We start from the raw sequence: 13,734 nt of genomic DNA on the forward strand, positions 1-13,734 counted from the left end.
AAAGCCACGCTAAAAGCTAGCAAGAAGAAAGCTTAAACACTTAAAATAAGAGCCGATAAGACAGTTATATGAAACATTTTAATATAAAATTACAGGATACTCGTCAGCTGGAACAGCCGACAGGCCGAGAGTCGCACGGGGCAACAGGAAACGGATTCACCTTACAAAATCCAAGAATTCCTACACAACCCCGGCATATATTTCGAGAAAATCGGACAATTGCAACAAGCCACAAAAACGTGGAAATTAGTTATTAAATTAGATATAACGACGCTAAACAACAAAGTATGGCAAATAAACCAATACATCCAACAAACCAACGAGATGTGCGAACAAATAAAATCGGAATTCCACCATAAACGTACTTGCGATAACCTAAAAGAAATCGTAAAAAACGAGTCGAAACAGTTAACAAAATTGATGACTCTAATAAATACGCTATACAGGGTGGTCCTCGTAACGGTCGCCACGATTTTTAAGGCACTTACAATAATCTGACATAAAAAAGTTTCAAACAAAAGTTGTGTGGCTTCAAGGAAGCCATAAGATGGTGACAATGATTTGACCTTGGAAAATCATTTGATGGTCATGTGAAGGTCAACTTTAAAATCTTAAATGGAAACCCCCACTTTTTATTTAGTATTCTTGTAGCTGACATCGAGAGCTTTCCAAAACACTATAATAAAGTATTTTTTTATTAAGTACTTTTTGAGTTCGGTACAATGGACGCGAAAGATAGAGAGTTAATTAACGAACAATTAAATCTCCTACAAAATAATCAGCAAACCATTCAACATGTCGCGAAAAACCAAATAAAAATTTTAAATAGTACAATAGTACATTTAGATAAACTAGAAAATATATTAGACCATAACGGTAAATTATTAAATCATTATGTTCGAGAATACACTACTCGCGAAGAAATAACCGAACATTTTACGGTAATCATCGCGATGATAACAGATTTAATTCGAGACGCGGAAGAAGTAATAGAATATCTTACGTATGTATGCAAGGGCACAATGCATCCCGTACTAACACCTATTAGCGACATTATAACACATTTAAAAGAAGCAGCTATCCAATTACCTCACGGTTTATATTTTCCTTTCGAAATCCGAAACGACAAATGATTAGCACTAGAAGAATATATTAAAATAACTGCATATCATGAAGGATCAATCATATTTACTGTATTGCGATTCCCGCTAATCTCACAACTAGTATACGATATAATAAAGGTAACCCCATTACCTACTTATGACCATAAAAATATATTTACGCACGCGGAAATAAATCACGAAATAATCGTAGTTAATAAAGAAGTATTAACATATATCATAATAACTAAGGACGACTTAAAAAATTGTATCCAAATAAACTTTAGATACATATCAGAGGAAACGCAACCAATACACCGTATTAATCCAAACGCGCCGTGCGAAATACAAATGTATTTGCAACAACAAAACGAGGCTTGCACATGTAATCGCGACAGAAACGATATGGATACCGTTGCGACAACCACTTACTTGGTTATACTCAACTGTACGCGAACGATAAATAACAATGCAATGCGAAAATTATAACGAGATTAGAAAAATAATTAAAGGAACAGGGCAAATCGTCCTTCAAAATAAATGTAAATTAATAACAACGGAAACGACGATCCAAACAAAGGAAGTCATACAAGATAACGAAATAGAAACGTATTTACCGGAAACTAATATTATATTTATACGAGACAATACAGACATACTAGACACGAAACAACAGAACATCGTACAGCATTCAGAATTAACAGAATTAAAAAATAAATTAAAAGAGATAAACAACGATTTGCAAGACAATAACGACAAATTCTTCACACAAAAGCAATTCATATATCCTATGGCGACAAGCGGAATAACCACAGTTATTATAATAATATTAATAATTTATATAATTACAAAAAATAAAAAGAAATATACGAAACAACCGTCAGTCAGGATATACGAAGAAGACGAACCACGTAGGTCATACGGATTCCCAAGACCCATACTAAAACGTAGTTTAAGCACACGATTTTAGAATAAGAAACGATTATAAATCATATTATATACGGGGAAAATATTGTACATTAGAATAAGAAGAAATAATTTTGTTTTGCAAAAAACGTCACGTTTACACCTCCGTTTTTCTTTTTTTCACGGGGGAGGGATGTAATAGCCCGAACAGACTATATACTATTCTATTCCAGATAATATATACTATTCTAGATATATATTATTTTATATGATAGCATTGCTCAACGTGTAACGCGAATACAGATCACGTTACGAGCGTTGACCGAACAAAGTGCTGACAACGCGAGCCACGCGCGAAGCCCGAGCGACCGCGCAATCATTTCGTTGCGAAATAAAAAAGAATAAAGAAATTACGAAAGTGCAAGCAAAGAAGTCCTACTTAGAACTTCTTAGCTTGCATCCGGATATTGCAAAAATCAAGCGACACGACACACAGCCTTGTCGCTAAACGACCCCCTCCCGGGAAGCCAAGGGGAGTTAATAAAAAGGCCCACCGCTAACGAACGGCGGGCAGTCTTCATCATTAATTATTATTACGCGGGTAGTAACAATAACTACCAAACGGGCAGTCTTTACCATTAATAAAATCGCGAGCAGTCGCGAGTGTCAAAGCGAGTGTCGATAATTATCGTAATATCAAATAGCCACGCAGTCGGCAGAAGAATATATGTAGAAGCGAGAAGCGAGTCTCGAGACCGAAACTCGACTCTAGACACGCGCACGTTGAGATATCCGCTATCGCGACACGCGACGCGAGTTAATGTGCGGGAACATTGTAAATAAGCCAAGTCACAAATAAAGCTGATATTTATCTATTTATTTAACGTAGAAAGTGTCTGAATTATTTAACTAAAGTACGTGTAGTTCTCGGGCGGAGCCCGAATTCCTAAATTCCTTCCGGCAAACGATCCCACCTCTACCGTACCTCTCCCGGAGGCACAACAGTAGTAGCCGTGCAAATTCGTATGGTATTGAACTTCTTGAGTTCAATAACATTTTAGAAACTATTTCTTGTTGATGTACTCTTAAACGAATATTTTTTGGACCTTTTAACCAAATATTTAAAAGTCGCTTCATGACACCTAAACAAATGAAATGCATATAGTCCAGAACTATTTGAAAAACCATACCTATCTGTAACTGCTCTAAAACAGATGTACCTGTATGATGTTCAATTTTTTCTTTATCACGAAATGATTTATCGGTTCTTAGAGTACCCCATTCAGAAAAAATTACACAATTTTTCCATTCTTTTTGAATACATTTACTACATCCGAAATAACCTGCATGACTTTTTGTAGATGTAATAAAAGCTCTGGCAGGAGCGTGGCAACAAATAATGGCTTGAATTACAACTTTACAGTTTGTGCTATTAAAATCAATACCATTTTTTTGGATATCGATTATTTCATTAACAAATTCCTTAAGATATATATTTGCATCAATCGGATGCATTTGAAAGACCATAATGCATACTAATAACGACAGGATTAGTATAAATTGGCATATATATTAATATTAAAATAGGCCAAAATTGAGAATTTGAACTTTTAGATATAGAAATATCGTTACAATTTATTCGTATTTCAATTTTGTTTGGACATGTGTCAAAATATTTTGTTAATAAATGCTTAATGCCATTTCTAACACCAAAATGAACATAGAAACCATTATTAATATTTTTAATTACATTTTTATGTACATTTAAATCAATGTGAACCTTTTTCTTTCCTTTTTCTTTCATTTCTTTATCAATAATATGATCATTTAAACTAACATTTGAATTATCAAATATACCAAATGAAGAAGTAGCTAAATCATCAATTTTATTTTTATTTCTTACATTCTTATTGGAAACATATCCAACTGCAAAAATTTCAACTGTATTATTGCTATCTCTATTATGATTTTTATGTTTGAAAACTGTAATAGTTCCAAAAGAAATCAATTGATTGATTCTGCGTTTTGATAAGTAACATATATCTTTCGGCATTTTGAAACTGTATGTATATGTATGTGTTATATATGTGTTGTGACGTGACAGTAATGTGTGTGTGTGTGTGCGCGCGCGCGCGCGTGTGTGTGCGTGTGCGCGCGCCTTTCCATATATCTTTCCAAGAGGAATAATATTTGGCCATGTGTGTGTGTGTGTGCAAGTATTGTTATATATATATATATATATATATATATATATATATATATATATATACATATAGATATATATATATTGTTGCGTTCGCGGATCGAAATCGATATTACTCGAATACGCGCGACACAACCGGCAATCGCGTACCGCGACGTAAATGAAGGACACGTATTAAAAAGAACAAGAGGAACTTTAATAACAGCTTAGAACACAGAACAGATAATCTTGTAATCCGTCAATTCATTACCGGAATCATTACCGACGCGAAACTCAAGATGGCTGGTCTCTCAAGAAGTCCGCCGTTGTTTAACAACAACCCTTAGCAACGTGTTTGGGGATGTTCTCTCGGAGACGGGTACAGCAGATTCAGGAATAACAGCCACATATACAACTCGCAGGGACGCACCACTATATATATATATATATATATATATATATAGCGAGATAAGACGAACGATCTTCTAAAACCTTCGCATTACGAATGCGGTAGAAAACATGAAACCTATAATGACGTACTTAAAAAAATTACTTATTTATAAAAATTATAAATATTTCTAAATAATTATTATTTTAAAATCGTCTTATCTCACGTCAATCACGCGCCACACGCACGTCGCAACTTGCACGGTACATGTCGCGTTTCTCGCATCGCTAGGCAACGTAACAATGTGATCGCGCAGTCTCCGCGGTCCGTCGCTAAATAATAATCATGCAACAGTTAACGATAATACGTAGTATGAAGATTCGCTACGCTGTGAGTGAGCAGATGAGTGAGTGAGTTTGTGAATGAGTGACCGAATGAGAGAGTATATAAGTGTTGTGTAAAAGAGAGAAAGAGGGCGAGAAAAAAAGTGTATGCGTACGTGCGTGCGTCTGTATAAACGTCTCTCCCTCAGTCCCTCCTTCCGTTCCTCATCCTCTCTCTCTCTCTCTCTCTCTCTCTCTCTCTCTCTCTCTGTCTCTTCCTTCCTTTTACGCACACACTCCACCATACACACATCGCGTGTAGCAATCAGCTGATCGCAGCATCCGACGAGCGGCGATCCGGAACAATTTTCGCTAAAGTGACGTTATTTTAAATAGGTATTCCTGACGTAATTTTAAGACATTTTCTTCTTTACCAAAATTTTATTTAAAACATAATTTTATGTTATAAGGTAAAATAGTTAGCGACTCATGCAGTGGTAATCACGCATCGGACGGTCAGCTGTGGCGCGTTGCGCCGCTCCTGCCTGCCTTCTGTACTCGACGCGTGATTTGCTAACTATGTTTGCTTATAACTCAAAAATTACGCTTCAATTCAAATTTTGGTAAAGGAAAAATCGTCTTAGAATCGTATCAGGAATACATCATTTTAAGGATGGAAGGTTGTTCTGAAACACCCTGATATACAGGGTGATTCAAAACAACCTTCTGTCCTTACAATGTCATATATTTGACACTATTCTAAAACGACTTTTCCTTTGCCAAAATTTTTTTCGAGGCTTAGTTTTTAAATTATAAGCCAAAATAGTTAACGAATTACGGGCCGCGTACGCGAGGCAGGCAGGGGTGGCGCAACTCACCGTCCGATGCTGGTGATTACGTGAAGCGCTCGCTGCGATCAACTGTTTGCTACATACGATGGAGTGTATGTGTGAGAGAGAACGTATACGCGTATACACACACATACACATTCTCTCTCTCTCTCTCCCTCTCTGTCTCTTTTACACCCATCGTATGTAGCAAACAGCTGATCGCACACACGCACTCTCTTTCTCTCTTTTTTGTTTTTCTCTTTTATATCCATCGCGTATAGCCAACAGCTGACCGCACACACGCACTCTCTTTCTTTCTCTCTCTCTGTCTTTCTCTTTTACATCTATCGCGTGTAGCAAACAGTTGATCGCACACATGCACTCTGTCTCTCTCTCTCTCTCTCTCTCTCTCTCTCTCTCTCTCTCTCTCTCTCTCTCTCTCTCACACTGATTCTTACCTTTTATGTAGTAATTCGTTGCCCTCACACGACTCGATAAGTAATACTTCCGTACGATAGAACGAGTAACTAGCAAACTTTTTTCACTCATAAATTTTACCACTTATCGAACTTTTACGAATTAATCTACGCACTTTATCGATAAATTGAATTTATTAACGATTATAACGGTTAATCACAATCTACCGATTAATACCGATTAATTATTAAAATATCTCGAAGAAAGAAACGCGTTATTCGATGCGGAAACTGCGCGACGACAACAAGCAAGTTATATCGGTACTAGCGTTGCCGGCATGCCGGCTGCCGGCTGCCGAACAACTGAATGTATCACATTACGCGTGATCGACGCGGACGCTATCATGTGTCCCGTGATCGGCTAAAGCCTCCGACATTGTAAATTCGATAGTTTCGAAAACATAAAACTATAAAATATGGAAATATAATGACGTATAATAACATCGTTTTTTTTAATAAATTCAGTTTATCGATAAAGTGCGGATTAATACGTAAAAGTTCGATAAGTGGTACAATTTGTGAGTGAAAAAAAGTTTGCTAGTTACTCGTTGTATCACACAGAAATATTACTTATTGAGTCGTATAAGAGCAACGAATCTCTACATACAAGGTAAGAGTCAGTGAGTGAGAAAGAGAGAATGTGTATTTGTGTGTATACGCGTATACGTTCTCTCTCACACATACACCCCATGTAGCAAACACTTAATCGCAGCGAGCGCCTCACGTAATCACCAGTATGGGACGGTGAGTTGCTCCGCTCCTGCCTGCCTTGTGTACGCGGCCCGTAATTCGTTAACTATTTTGGCTTATAATTTAAAAACTAAGCCTCGGAAAAAATTTTGGCAAAGAAAAAATTGTCTTAGAATAGTGTCAAGTATATGACATTGTAAGGACAGAAGGTTGTTTTGAATCACCCTGTATATATATATATCTTTCTTCTTCTTCTTCTTCTATTATGACTTCAGACTTCTCAAGGAATTATCTATACGCCAATCACTAGTTATGCTGTAACTATCAATGAATCATATAAGTAAGAGTTTAGTCTTGGCATGACTCGATTCCTAACATGGTTAATATGTGCCCTCCAGTTGAGTTCAGGATCCAACACGACACCCAAGAAGCGCGTCGCCGGCGAAAACTGTATGTTGCCATTGCCAACCTTAAGTTGGAAATTATGTTTCTTCATGAGTATACGAAGGTTACGTGGCCTGAGTGTTGAGAAGATAACGTAGCTTGACTTGGAGGGGGAGATATCAAGCCCCAGGTTTACAAAAAATTGATATAACTTTTCCAATGCGTCGTTCATATGATCCCTGACAGACTCCAGCAGACTATCCGAGCAATATATAGCAATATCGTCCGCATAGAACAATATATTCACAGTATCAGGCAAGACCCTGTATGACAAGACGATATATAGATTGAACAATATAGGGCTTAGGATGGAGCCTTGAGGCAGACCGATGGTGGTGTCACGACACTGTAAATTAATGCCCGCAGCGTAGCCAATAAGATGTCTACGGAAAATCAATGCTTTAATAAATTTAAGAATTTTTGGGGGAAGCCCATATCTCGAGAGAAGCATTGTTAATATCTCCGGTCGAACCCTATCAAAAGCTCCCTCAATATCAAGAAATGCAGCACCGGTAAATCTGCGAGCTTTGTTAGAGATATGTATGCTTGTAGACAGCATGGAGATGCTATCCGTGCAGGAAAGCCCTCCTAAAGCCAAACTGAGAGCTGCAGAAAAGCGAGCCCCTCTCTGCCCACCATTCAATTCTTTTGTGGATCAGCTTTTCGAAAACTTTTAATAAGTTGTTAGCTAGCGATATAGGTCTTAGAGAGTCCTTACGGCCAGGCTTCGGTATAAAGACCACAAAATACTCGTTTCATTGATGCGGGTATATACCCTTGTTAAACATTAAGTTAAAAATTTTTAGGATGAGAAAATGGAGTGTTTCCGGGAATTTTTTGATTATTTTGTTAGATATAAGATCCGGACCAGGTGAGGTTTTTATTTTCAGCGTAGTAATGGCTTCGAAATATTCTTGTTTAGTGAATGGGGTGAGGAGGAACTCCTTGCTTCCATTATAGCCCACGTTAGGGAGGCCCGACACGAAATCCTGGATGTCAAGCGCGGGTTCCGGGGTTAAGGGGGCCAGCTTATTAAAGGCGTCAATGAAAACGCTCTCCGAGATGTGAGAATGTGGCAGGTTGTTAGAGTTTCTATTTACGAAGGACCTGATATATTTCCATACGGTTGTGATAGACGTATTAATATCTAAGGAAGAGCAAAACTCTCGAAAAGCGAGTTTCTTTTTCCTGTTAAAAAATTTTGATGAGTATTTCCTGTATTCTAGAAGCTCTGATAAGTTACTTAATGATGGCAATGACTTAAATTTTCTAAAGATCTCATACTTTTTTAAAATTATCTCCCTGCACTCTTCGTCCCACCACACGGCAGGAGGCTTTCCCCTAATGTTGTTGGAGGGAAACTTTTTTGCGCCGGCAGTTAAAAGTGCTAGATGTATAGCATTGATTAGGCTATCGTAGGCGTTATCCATATCCTTGCCGAGATCATGAGTCTGCTCAACATATTTAGAGCATTCTAATTGAAAAACAAGCCAATCTACCTTAGATATGGTGAAGGAAGGCCGACCGTAAGAAGGCCTTGTATGATTACTGGCAACAGAAATCATGATAGGAAAGTGGTCGCTACCATAATTATGTTCGAGAACACACCAGGAGCACCTTGGAACGATAGAAGGAGAAACCAAGGTTATGTCCAGAGCGGAGACTGTTGAAAGATCAGCAGAAGCCCACGTATGGCTTCCGTCGTTAAAACAGGAAAGTTCAGCCGATATGATAGCACCTTCAAGCTTACGTCCCTCCACGTCAGGACCCAGCCGCTCCGGCGACCATAGGGCACTCCTCCCGTTAAAATCACCACATACTACGATCGGATCGTAGTTAGACAAGCAACGAAAAACAGATTGCCAGGCACATGCTTCGGTATGCAAGTAGCTACCACCTCGCGGTGGACTATAAAATGAACAAACAAAGATGAACTTATCTGGTCTAAGCCATACTTTACCCAGTATATACTCTATATTATTGCGATTACAAATGAGATCCATATCATTGTCAGCAATTTGTGTGAATCTAAATCTCTTATCAACGAGTATGGCCACGCCTCCACCGAGACGATTTCGATCACGTGAATACAAGTCAAAATTATTAACACAGGGGCGAAGATGTTCATCCAGTCTCGTTTCACAAAGAGAGGCAATGTTGACATTATGTTTGTCCAGGAGAAAAACAAGTTCTGGCATTCTCCTATGCATAGAGCGACAATTCCATTGCAGAATATTTATATTCATGTTATAAGTTGTATAGAAAAGGTGATGTTATGCCGGTTGTCAAGAGCAGAGGGTATTCCTCAGAAGAAGGGCCCCCATTTGTGACAGGATATCTGTCTGTATGTTTTCAGCCACGGCAAACTTCTTTTGGCAATCCAATCATTTAAAATTTCAGAATTAGGAACAGGTACGTTACGATCACTGTCCCGAGAAACGGAGGTTGAAATAGAGGGGCTCTTGCGGTTGACATTTTTATTGCTTGGACAGTTGTTAATGTTTATGTCCTGTTTGAAGTTATCGGAAGTAGAACGAAAAAACGTGGGAGGGGATTTAATTACTGAGGGCTCCAGTCCACGTCTCTTGTGTTGTGCTCCAACTTCTTGACTCTTACGTGTAATAGTTGGCTTAGCGAGTAAGCCGACTGTAGGAAACTGAGGTTTGACAAAACTAGGAAAACGCTTCACACTAACCTCCGAAGAGGGTATAGAAGAATTGAAATGACTAGCGTGATCATCTCTAGACACCGCTTCCGCATAGGACTTTGGAAGGGCATATGGGAGAAATTCCCCTAAAGTGGGAAGAGGATGCGAGCGGGTATAATTATCCCCGGCTTGTTGTGTTTGGGGATTTGCTCTCTCCAGCATTGACATGGCTTCGGACTGCGAAATGCTATGGAACGCCATGAGCTTTTTTATTCGCCTCTGTTTTTGGAAAATGGGGCAGGAATTGGATGATGCCTCATGCACAGTTTCGTTATCTGGCAATTTATGCCTTTTACAATTGATGGGCTTTCGACCGAACACGACTCATTAACGTTATTACTGCTCTCATGAGATGATACAAGCTTACCACAACGCTGGCACACTGCATTCCTGTCCGGAGTTCGACAGAACTTAGCAACATGCCCAAATCGCTGGCACCTTTGGCATCTTCTGATTTTCTCAACGAATGGTGTCAAATAGCACCTCTTTCCCATGTATATAACGCTGGGCGGGACTGATAGTGTTCTGAAACGTACAACATATGTGTCAGACTCTATATATTTAGTTGAGGAGATATTCTTGTTGTCTCTAGTACGAATGGGCTTTTTGAGTCTAACAGCCTCAAAAGGAAGCTGCCATAGAATGTTCCACTCTGGTGGTGGACGGACATTTTTAATTAGATCTTCTGGAGAGTCATCGTCATCGACGCCTCTTATTATGAATTGCCTGATGACTTTATAATTAGGCACGTATGCTATCCATGTCTCGGAGGGAAATATGCTACTCGATTTTTCGTTGAAAGTATCACAGAATTTATTCGCCGCGTTGCCGTCGGGGAACGCTACCGAAAATTTATTCTTCCCTATTGTTTTTAAGTCGAAGGCGGACAAGAAATTAGCAATATGTCTATTTATACGTTTACCAAAAGCGATTATGCCGTACGTTCCGTTATTGGATGATAGGTTAGCGTTGGAAGTGTTATTGTCAAGGTTATCTATACCTGTTTTTGTGTTGTTGTTTGTCTCGATGGCATCGGAATGTCGAGCCTGAGAGGGGGGAGGAGGCCTGGGAAGCATTTTTTCCATATGGATTATGAAAGGAGGTTTAACATTTAGACCATACTTATTTTGCAAACGAGGGTCTGCAATACGAACAGAATCCAAAGAGGATCTCTTGGGAGGGAGAGGGCTTCTTAATGCAGAAGGCTGGCTCCTCTTACGATTGCGATATATTATTTCGCGAAGTTGTTCTGCAACCTCATCTTCATGGCTCGTCCCTATGGACTGGGAAGCGTTTCGCGGAACGTTTTCAGGAGGACCATCTTCCTCCACCTCCATATTTATGTGTATTATGTGTTGTAGATCTCGTATGATGTGCGTATGTGCGAATTAGTACGCAGTTTTCATCCTAGGACAATGGCCGAGGCCACACTTACGCGGCAATGTTAGATATTTCAGGCCGGAAGGCTCGCTCGCACCAAACTATACATGCCCCGTCCAAGGGACGGGAAACCTTCAGCAGAATATCACACTCTCGGGACCAAACGATGGCCCGAAAATCTCCAGAGTAGCAAACTTTTGATTAGCACTAAGTCACAATGTTCTCTCGCCGAAAGAACAGACGGAAGTCCGTGTATATATATATATATATATATATATATATATATATATATATATATATATATATACCCACACGGAACATGACATTCATTAGACGTCCATATAACCTCGACCCATAGCTCCATGCGACATCTATCTCCACAGTGGATATTATATAGATTTCTAATAGAAATCCATATTATCTCCACGGTAGACGTCGTCTCTAAATCCATAATGGATGTCCATTAAACATCTGTTATGGATGTATGATAGATTTATACACATTTTCTATTAAAGCAAAATTTAATTTTTATTTAAGTCTTATTTAAAATTTTCATTGTTAGTTAATGTTTTGAGAATATGCTTAAAAATTTGTTGTGATATTATATATTCTATTTTTAATTTATAAACAATACAAGTTTTTATTGAAAATTTTTATTAATTTTTAAAATATAATTAACAAAATTTTAAGATAAAGAATTTTCTTCGATATCAAAATTTTTTACACGATTCATAACATATATCAGCAATTTATTACTAAAGGAAGAAAATTCTTAATTTTTAGATTAAAACTAGAGATAATTGAATTATTCATATTATATAATTGGTTTGTATTTCATAAAATCAAAAATATATTGTTTTTAATACAATTATTTACGCAAACAGGAAAATGAATAAATAATACATATTTAACACTCTCTACAAAAAAATTTTTTTTTTAGTTATTGCCTGTAAATGTATTGTATATAATTTTTTATTGAAAAGAAAAATATTTTTTCGGTTTTATTGATAAATTTGAATTAAGTTATAATTGTATATATTATCATATATAACCGATATGAAATAAAATTGCAAATATTTTTAACGGTACAATTAATAAATTAAGAAGATTTCGCGCTTTTTCGATCAGTCGGTTCTATTTTTATTTTAATAGTAAAAGGAAGATAATTGCAAACACAAAAATGAAAAAATTGTTAGAAATCTTTTTCTATTTATTGTAAAACCAATAACAAATACAAATCATATAAATAAGAAATATTTTGCAATAATTGATGATAACACACGAATCTGTGTCAATAAAAATCTCAAAATTAAAATTTTTATTAACACAGATGCATATGTTCGATTATCATACGCAATCTTAATATATTTATAATGCGCGTAACTCGAAAAACTATATAACTTATTATTAATTAAATTGTGGATGTAAATTGTCCATGCACATCTGAAACACATGTAAAATCTATTATAGGCTTATTTTTAAACAGTAAGCGAATTGACCAATCATAATCGAGATTCGCTAGGGTTATTTCGAGAGTACTCAATTGTGATTGATCAATTCGTTTTTATATTTTTCTAATGGCTCTCAATACTGAAAATTTATAATTTACACAACATATACTATTGATTTTCAATATTAGCAGTGAATATTAAGACCCCAGTCCATTCTGCTTAAAGCCAATGGCTTTTACAGAAACATAAGCAATAGTAGTGTACAAATGGTGTCATTAAAGAGCCATGCAAATTTAATTTCAATATACACCCAGTCAGCAAAGTCTGTTCGAACAGATTTTACCAAACATCTGCTACAAATTTTTGTCAGCAAAAAGATTGCAGATTGTATACAAAGTCTCTTATATCAGATAATGATAGCAGAATGTCAACAGAAATATTACAGAACCTGCTGACATAATTTGATAGCAGATCAGTAGCAGAAACCGAGCAGAATTTGCACAGAATTATCATAGCAGATTGGCGGCAGAAACCGCGCAAGATCTGCGCGTGCGCAATCTGACGACAAATTGGCAGCAGAAATCGAGCAGAATATGCAGCTTTTAGCTATTTATATAATTTATTGAAATAGTATATTTTATTTGCTTACCGCTATGCGGCGCACTATTCACTTTGTATACTCGTATTCAAGTTCTTGTCATGAGTATATATAAAGCCTGCAAAATGGGACTAATAATATATAAATATAATATATATATATATATATATATAATATATAAATAAAATCTTTAATTTTATAAATTAAATTATTTAAATTTTCCTATACATATTACATTAATATATGTTATTACTATTAT

This window comes from Polyergus mexicanus, unplaced genomic scaffold (assembly GCF_030449975.1).
Source record: "Polyergus mexicanus isolate NDT 795.1 unplaced genomic scaffold, iyPolMexi1.0 SCAF_1, whole genome shotgun sequence".
In the NCBI taxonomy this organism is placed as follows: domain Eukaryota; kingdom Metazoa; phylum Arthropoda; class Insecta; order Hymenoptera; family Formicidae; genus Polyergus; species Polyergus mexicanus.